This window comes from Bombina bombina, chromosome 7 (assembly GCF_027579735.1).
Source record: "Bombina bombina isolate aBomBom1 chromosome 7, aBomBom1.pri, whole genome shotgun sequence".
Taxonomy (NCBI): Eukaryota; Metazoa; Chordata; class Amphibia; order Anura; family Bombinatoridae; genus Bombina; species Bombina bombina.
Genome location: NC_069505.1, coordinates 96,107,875 through 96,113,972, shown reverse-complemented (window position 1 = coordinate 96,113,972; position 6,098 = coordinate 96,107,875). Strand labels below are relative to the sequence as shown.

Here is a 6,098-nt window from a genome sequence, read left to right as displayed (position 1 = left end):
AGGAGACAAGGGTATGTTATAGTCTGTAAGGAGACAAGGGTATGTTATAGTCTGTAAGGAGACAGGGGTATGTTATAGTCTGCAAGGAGATAAGTGTATGTTATAGTCTGTAAGGAGACAAGGGTATGTTATAGTCTGCAAGGAGATAAGTGTATGTTATAGTCTGTAAGGAGACAAGGGTATGCTATAGTCTGCAAGGAGATAAGTGTATGTTATAGTCAGTAAGGAGACAAGGGTATGTTATAGTCTATAAGAAAACAAGTGCATGTTATAGTCTGCAAGGAGACAAGGGTATGTTATAGTCTGTAAGGAGACAAGTGTATGTTATAGTCTGTAAGGAGACAAGTGTATGTTATAGTCTGCAAGGAGATAAGTGTATGTTATAGTCTGTAAGGAGACAAGTGTATGTTATAGTCTTTAAGGAGACAAGTGTATGTTATAGTCTGCAAGGAGATAAGTGTATGTTATAGTCTGTAAGGAGACAAGTAGGTCTGCAACTAACGATTATTCTCATAATCGATTAATTAGCCGATTATTTTTTTGATTAATTGACTAATTGGATTTAAAAAAACAATTCAACCCGATCAAATACGATCAAGTTGATTGACAGCCCCTGAATCTGCAGGGGGCGTTGCTGCACCAGCAGTTCACAAGAGCTGCTGGCGCAATGCTGAATGCGGAGAGCATATTGCTCTCCGTATTCAGAGAGGTCTGTCGGACATGATCCGCAATGTCGGATCATGTCCGACAGGCCTTTCATAAATGGGCCCCAATGAGTGTTACAAATATAAACTTCAGACTAAAACTTTTCAAAATTACATTAACACAACTGTTTGTTCAATTTTTAAGCAGGAGGACACATTTTTGTAATTAAGCAAAACAAAACCACAAACTTTTTAAAAAGAGGTAGACTATCACTGTTTATAACTTTCTGTTATTCACTCTTTCAGTAACTTTGCATTGAAATGCAAAAATGTCAACAAGTCCACTTGCTCATGGCTGAGGCTGGTTCTCTTTTTGCAAGCTATTTTGCCTGCAGCAGAGAAAAGGCGCTCAGATGGTGTTGAGGTGCTTGAGATGCATAAGTAGGGTTTTGCCAATTTCACCAAGGTGGGATATTTATCCTTGTTAACTCTCCACCAATGCAAGGGGCCTCTTAACAAAGTAAGCCTGGTCTTCAATCCAACATAAAAATATCTTGAATATCTATATGCAGTGGTAAATAACCAGCTATAAGGTTAGGGAAAAAATATCTAGACCACTCTTAAAATAAGATATATACTTATAGAGGTTGAATCTGGTACAAATTACAATTTATTAGAAATATAAAAAAACAAATAAGTCAAAAGCACTAAGGAATATATATTAATAACAGAACAAAGCCTTACACATTTATCTATACAGTACATATAATTAGCAATAGCAATCAATCCACACTAATAATTGTGCAAACAGATAATAGTGCACATCAATTCAAATAACAAATCCCATTAATCTAGGGGCTAGGTGTAAATAACAAGCTTGGTACTATATCATGCAAAACACTCCTATTTTATTGACTCCTATTTTATTTCTGGGTTGCACATAAGCCAGGAGTAGCTGTAAACTTATTTTATCCTGAAAAAGTGAAAAGTAAACGTCTGTAGACGTCCTTTAGGCTAAGGGCATAACCATAAAACCCAATACCATGTGCAGGAGCTCAGTGGAGTGAAGCAGCTGGTGCTGTGCACAGACCAACTAATTGCAAACCAATTAATCGATTATGAGATTGGTTAACAACTATTTGCATAATCGATTATTATCGATTATATTGATTAGTTGTTGCAGCTCTACGTGTATGTTATAGTCTGTAAGGAGATAAGTATATGTTATAGTCTGTCCTTGGTTGTGTACTGCAAAGGAGATAAGATAAACAATTCTCTACAGGGATCTCAAAAGGTATGTCACAGGACTGCAAACAAAATTTACTATGTGCCTATTAATTTCTGTTGCATTAAAAAAAAAAAAACAATGGGAGAATAAAATCCTTTTAATGTCTGTGGCATCTTTTTATTGAAAGGCCAACCTATAATAACTGGACAGTCTAGTCAAAATTAAACTTTCATGAATCAAATAGATCATGCAATTTTAAACAACTTATCAATTTATTTCTCTTATGAAATTAGCTTTGTTCTCTTGGTATCCATTGTTAAATAGTAAAGTTATGTAAACTGATGGGAGCTTTGGAGCATGTTTGTGTCTTTCGCAGTCTATGGCAGCAGTATTTGCAACAATGTATAACATTAATATAAACATTGTTGCAAACAGCTGTCAGATGGTTAAAGACACATGCACGCTCACCTAGGATTACTCTTTAACAAAGGATACCAAGAGAACTCAGCAAAATTTATAATATAAGTAAATTGGAAACTTGTTTAAAATGTCATGTTCTTTACAATCTATTTAAGTCTAATTTTGACTTCTACTGTCGCTTTAAAAAAGATATTTTTTGTAATCTCCACCTTGTTGTCTCTCAGATCATGGCTCAATCACTGGTCTATGTGGGACAATTACTGATTGTTATCTCCGTTCTTGTGCAGTTGTCTGCTTCACTACCCGCACAAAGGAGGTAAGCGTCATATCCATGAACTTCTATTTATGTATACACATGTCCTTCACCTTATATATTTATATATAAAGATAAAATCATTTTCTAATATTTTGACAGAGCAAACAGTGATAGGGTCTGATTGAGTCTAATTTTGAACCCCAAAAAAAGGTTAGATTACAAGTGGTGGGCTATTTAGTAATCTTTTTGCGCACGCGGTTAACGTGAGTATTACAAGTAGAAAGTAAAATACAGACAATTTTTATTTTAAATACCGTAAATATCACATACAGGACAATGTTATTTTTATTTTAAATACATATTTATTTATATATATATATATATATATATATAAATATATATGTATATACCTTTTACCTATCTTGCTATCTTTATTTGAAAAAGAAGGCATCTAAGCTAAGGAGCCAGACAATTTTTGGTACAGAATGATGGACAGCACTTGTTTATTGGTGGGTGAATTTATCCACCAATCAGCAAGAACAACCCAGGTTGTTCACCAAGAATGGGCCAGCATCTAAACTTAAATTATTGCTTTTCAAATAAAGATACCAAGAGAATGAAGAACATTTGATAACAGGAGTAAATTAGAAAGTTGCTTAAAATAGCATGCTCTATCTGAATCACAAAAGAAAAAAATTGTGTTCAGTGTCCCTTTAAATTTGTTTGTGCTCGAGCGAACGCGTTTACTTTAAACTTGTAATTCACTCGCAAATTAATGCGCCCTTGATATTCTTATATTAAGCATGCTAACGTTAGCACACCACTTGTAATCTAGTCCAAAATGGGTGCAAAATTAGGTTTACTTGGGCCAGGAAATAAATTAAAAGAGGGATAGCTTTCTCCAGCATATTTTTTTCTATTTTTTTTTGAGGGAGTTCCTTTGCATCATTTTTAAAAACAAATCCCTTGTATAAATCCGTATGTGACATTTGGGAAGGGATTGCGGAACTCTCCAAGATATATTAAGATTTTTTTGTCTAAATTTCTATTACTATTTATATTTTGTTTCCTTCCAAATATTGGTGTCATATACAAGAAACTGTTATCAACGGTTCCATGTAAATAATTTTATATTACTCCTCAGCCAAGGCTTTGATCAGTGAACTCCTTGCTCAGTGTGATTAGAGGAATATGGCTGCACCTCACTGATGAGGCCCAATGAAGGCCGAAACGGTCGTCTGGGGTTGCTGTTTCTTGTTCAGAGAGGAATTGCCTGGTATTTTGGTGCTGGACTGACCATAATAGGCAGGATCAGACTAATATATTACAGGAAAGTTCTACTCTGTAAAAAACATTACTGGGCTAAAAGAAGCTGCACCCAGGTGGTAAATCGCCATAGAACAAGCTGACAAGTTATTGAGCTGGTTGTTCGTTCTTGAGAGTGCGCTTCTCTCTTTGTGTAATAGGTTTACCTAAGGCTTTGACCAGCACCAATATTTATTCTTACATTCGGAGCATGTATAAATTTATTGGCTAAGCACTGATGTGAGAAAAGTTCTGTTGTTTCATACGAGTGTCTCTTTTTTATTGCAGGTTTGAAAGACATGCAGATGGTCTGTTTACCAGTGAATTTAGCAAGATTAAGAACGATGTGGCTATGAGAAGTTTACTCAAGTCACTTCTCATTTCTAAACGCAGGTAGAGATCTTGGTCTTGTGAGAAGATATTGTTCTGGTTATGTGAACCAGTTTTCCTCTAATACTACTCTTGTTCTTGTCTGTCATCTTAACAATATCAGAACTTGAGAGAAACAAGACAAGTGATTAGTGGCTTAGTCCTGATCACATTTTCAAATATTGATAGATATACAGACAGACATGGAAACAGATAGACAGACAGACATGGAGACTTATAGATAGATGATAGATAGACATATAGATAGATAGACATATAGATAAATAGGCGATAGATAGATAGATAGATAGACATAAAGACAGATAGATAGACAGACAGACAGACAGGCAGAAATGGAGACACATAGATAGATAGACAGACATGGAGACAGATAGATAGATCGATCGATAGATTTACAGGAAGGCAGGCAGACAGATCTGGAGACAAATAGATATATAGATAGATTGATAGACAGATAGATAGGCAGGCAGACATGGAGACAAATAGATAGATATAAAATGCCATTCTTTGGCATTTGAACATATTTTTCCTGGGTACTGTCAGTAAAATAACCAAATTCAGCTGAATAAACAGACTAAAACACAACAGAATATAGGATTCCAAGAAAAAAAAATGTCATGTGATGCAGCCATGCAATTCACTTTCTTTATCTAACAGTCTCCCTGATGCTCTAAACATATTTATAGACCCTATATAGATTTATATTTCTTAGTGTTCTGTAATAGCATCTGTGTGCTTAGAGACTCCTTAGGGGAAATTCCAGCCTTGAATCCAAAATCTCACTGACCTAGTACATACTTATTTAAGAAGAGGCCTCTGTAGTTTTTGCTTCACTCATTAACAAGCTGTATATAACACACTGACCATTTCTCTTTGTCCATTGTTTTTAAACAGATCAAGGCCTACAGGTATTTCCCTTTACAAGTTCAGTTTGGGAATATTACAGTGGTGTGAATTTTATTCTGATTAACCGAGCAAATAAATGTATAATAAATACTGTATATATATATATATATATATATACACAGTATATATATGAAATATTTGTGCCGCAGTTCAGACTGATCCCTTCTCTTCTGTTCCTCTGCTGTAGTGTTGAGGAGCCACATTTCCTAAATATCATCGAGGAGGAGGAACCAGGTTTTGAGAAAGTGTGCTTTGCCTGGCTGTACCAAAGCTTCTTAAATGACAGGTGAATCTGAGGCTCATAAATAGCAGATTATTGATGTGATAACATGATTTTTAAATGTGCAACATAATATTTTTAGAGATAATTTGCAAAGCGTTATGGTAATCATTTTTTTATGTTCTCACCATTGAGGGTATGGCTGCAAGCATTTTCTTAAAGAAGCATTAAACACTAAATATGTTTTATAAGCATAGTATTGAGGTATTTCCCTCACCTACCTCTAGTCATGGGAGCTGCCACCATGTTGAAATCTCTCTCTTACTGCATTCCAGTGCTGATGTGTTTGCACATGTGCAGCAACTCTCCTTCAGATACCCACCCCCTCTCTATCCCTTCCTCTCTCTCCCTCCAACCCTCCCTCTCTCCCTCTTTCTCACTCTCTCACTCTGTCCCTCCCACCCTCTATCTCTTTACCTACCTTTCTCTATCCCTTCCTGTCTCTCTCTCTCGCCCTCCCTCCCTCTTTTTCACTCCCTCCATTTCTCCCTCTCTTTGTCTCTCCCTCTCTCCTTCCCTGTTTCTCTCTTCCTCCCTCTTTCTCCCCCTCCCTCCCCCCTTTCTCCCTCGCTCTCTCTATCTCCCTCCCTATCTCTCTCCCTTTCTTTCCCTCTCTCCATCTCTCCCACCCTCTCTCTCCCTCCCTCTCTCCCACCCTCCCTCCCTCTA

The 6,098-nt window shown here is 36.4% G+C and overlaps 1 long non-coding RNA gene across 1 annotated transcript; it reads left to right on the top strand.

Annotated features, from left to right (window-relative positions):
- Positions 1–2,556: 2,556 nt before the first annotated feature.
- LOC128635771 (uncharacterized) lies at positions 2,557–5,435 on the top strand. Its single transcript, XR_008398582.1, has 3 exons — positions 2,557–2,608; positions 4,142–4,246; positions 5,337–5,435. It is a non-coding gene; the product is annotated as an uncharacterized LOC128635771 (long non-coding RNA).
- The last annotated feature ends 663 nt before the right edge of the window (positions 5,436–6,098 follow it).